Source organism: Kogia breviceps, unplaced genomic scaffold, assembly GCF_026419965.1.
Source record: "Kogia breviceps isolate mKogBre1 unplaced genomic scaffold, mKogBre1 haplotype 1 scaffold_576, whole genome shotgun sequence".
NCBI lineage: Eukaryota > Metazoa > Chordata > Mammalia > Artiodactyla > Physeteridae > Kogia > Kogia breviceps.
This window is the reverse complement of record NW_026712019.1, coordinates 10,001-12,500: the sequence shown is the minus strand read 5'-3', so window position 1 is coordinate 12,500 and position 2,500 is coordinate 10,001. Positions and strand designations below refer to the sequence as shown.

Below are 2,500 nucleotides of genomic sequence, written 5' to 3'. Positions count from 1 at the left end.
GGAGGCGGCGCGTCGCCACGGAGGAGAGGAGAGGACAACGGGGACGGGAGAGGACGAGGGGAGAGGAGAGGGGAGAGGAGAGGAGAGGAGAGCGGCGGACGGCGTGCGTGGAAGGCAGGGGTGGATGAGGACACGCGGCGGTCGCCCCCCGAACGCCGGACCCTCCTCCCACGTCTCCTTCCACGACCGACCGATTCCCAACTCTCTCCCTCTGTCTCTCTTCCCTCCGTCTCTCTCTCTCTCTCTCTCGACGCCAACGCAGCACACCATCCTCCACGCAGCCGCGAGACGCCCCCCGCCACGGCCAGCGACGGACGCCGTGCGCCCCCATCCACCACCGACAGACGCCCACGACGCGGGGCTCGGGGGCCGGCACGAAGCGCGGCGCGGCGCGGCCGCAGCCCGGGGGAAAGCGCGCGGCGGCGGACGACGCCGCGGCGTCCCGCGGGTCGCCGCCGGGGCACGCATCCCCGGGGCGCGGCCGCGCACGCAACGACTCGGCCTCGGGTCGGCCCGAGCCGCCCGCCCCGACACGGCGAAGGCGAGGGCGGCGGGGGGGCGGGCACGGACCCCGGACGCGCGCGGGTCAGGGCGCCGCGGAGGAGGCGGCCGGGCCGGGCCGGACCGTCGCCGGGACGCCGCCGGGGGCGGGCGGCGAACGACGGCGGAGCGGACGCGGCCCCAACACCACCAGCACCACGGGCCCCGGCCGCGAGGGCGCGGGACCGTCCCCGCCCACCGGCACACAGCCCCGGGGGTACGCCCAGGGACCGCTTGCGGCGCGAGGGCGCTTCCCGAAGGGGACCGACCGCGGAGGCCACGGCCAGGGCCTCGTCGCGAGCTCTCTCTCGCTCTCTTCCCTTCTCGCGGGCAGCGGGGCCCCCGTGGCCTCGGCACGAGGGGCACCGCGTCTGCACTTAGGGGGACAGAGGGCCCCGGACACGGGGCCCTGCGAGGAAACCCCCAGCCGCGCCACCCCGGGAAGGCGCGCGCGCGCGCGCGCACCCCGGGGGGGCGATTGATCGTCAAGCGACGCTCAGACAGGCGTAGCCCCGGGAGGAACCCGGGGCCGCAAGTGCGTTCGAAGTGTCGATGATCAATGTGTCCTGCAATTCACATTAATTCTCGCAGCTAGCTGCGTTCTTCATCGACGCACGAGCCGAGTGATCCACCGCTAAGAGTCGTACGAGTTTGGTTTCTCTGGGTTTCGGCGGGGTCCCCCGCCGGTGGCACGGCACATTTCCCCCACGGAGGGAGGGTTGCCTCTGGCCGGCCAAGTCAGACGAGACAGAAAACAGCAGACCGGAGCGGGGCCGGAAGGTTTCACGACGGGGCGCCCGGCACCGACCCGCAAGACGGGGCGGGCTCGGACACCCCACAGGCGCCCGGGGGGTTCCCACCTGCGCACACACACACCCCCCCCCGTCAGGGACGCGGGGCGCGCACGCGCGCGGGCACACGGGACCCGGCCCCGCACCACGGCCGCCGGGTAGCCCCCTCCCGACGGCCGCGGCGGCGGGGAGGGCCGGCGTGGCGCGGCGCGCGGCGCCCCGGCCCCGCGGGGGCGGGGGCGGAGGAAGCGGGGTCTGGGGGAGAAGGGAGGGGCCTCCCGACTCCCCGCGGGCCCGACCGCCCCGACCCCAAGGCGGACGGGCGACCCCCCCATGGGTCTTTAAACCTCCGCGCCGGGACGCGCTAGGTACCTGGAGAGGGGGGAGGCGGGCGAGGCCGGGGAGGGGCAGGCGGAGCGCCCCACGCTCGCCGCCACCCCCGACGCCGACCGACACGCTCTCCGCCCGCGGCCGCCCGCAGCACGCGGGCCCCGGCGCTACCGGCCCGTGACTCGGGGGCGCCCCGGCCGGGCGACGGGCCCAACCGCCACACGGGACACCACCACGCCCACCGCCCGACGACGTCCCCACCGTGTCCCCGAAACCGGGCCTCGGAGACCTCCCCGCTCGCTCGCTCGCTCGCGCCCGGACGCGGCCCTCTCCTCTCCGCTCCTCTCCCGAACCCCGAACCCCCCCGCCCCCGGGGCCCCCTGACCCCTGCACCCGCCTCCCGGGCCCCCTGCTCGCCACCGCGGGCGTTCAGGGAGGCTTCAACGGGAGGCGCGGGGGGGGGGGCGAGCGGGCAGGGCGGGCACGCGGGGGGGGAGGGCGGGAAAGGGAGAGAGCGAGAGACAAGAGCCGGACGGACGGACAGACGGACGGACGACGGAGGAGAGGCCCCGGGCTCGGAGGACAGGCAGAGGCGCCCGGCGAGGGGGCGGAGGGCCCGGAGCGGAGGACGGACGACCGGCGCGGGGGAACAACCGGTCCAGGGCCGGCGGCGGAAAGGCGGCGGGCGGGCGGGCGGGCGCGCGGGCGGGGGGCCCCCCACGGGGAGCCGCCACCGCCGCGCCGCGCCGCGCCACGGCCACGCCACCCATCCCGAGACGCACCGGGGGCCCCGCCCGTGCGGGGGCGGTCGCGGACAGTGGGGCGCGACCGGCGCCGGA

General features: G+C 77.6%; 1 non-coding gene across 1 annotated transcript; it reads right to left on the bottom strand.

Moving 5' to 3' along the window:
- Nucleotides 1–1,030: 1,030 nt before the first annotated feature.
- LOC131749795 (5.8S ribosomal RNA) lies at nt 1,031–1,183 on the bottom strand. The gene has a single exon (XR_009333779.1). It is a non-coding gene; the product is annotated as a 5.8S ribosomal RNA (ribosomal RNA).
- Between the last annotated feature and the right edge of the window lie 1,317 nt (nt 1,184–2,500).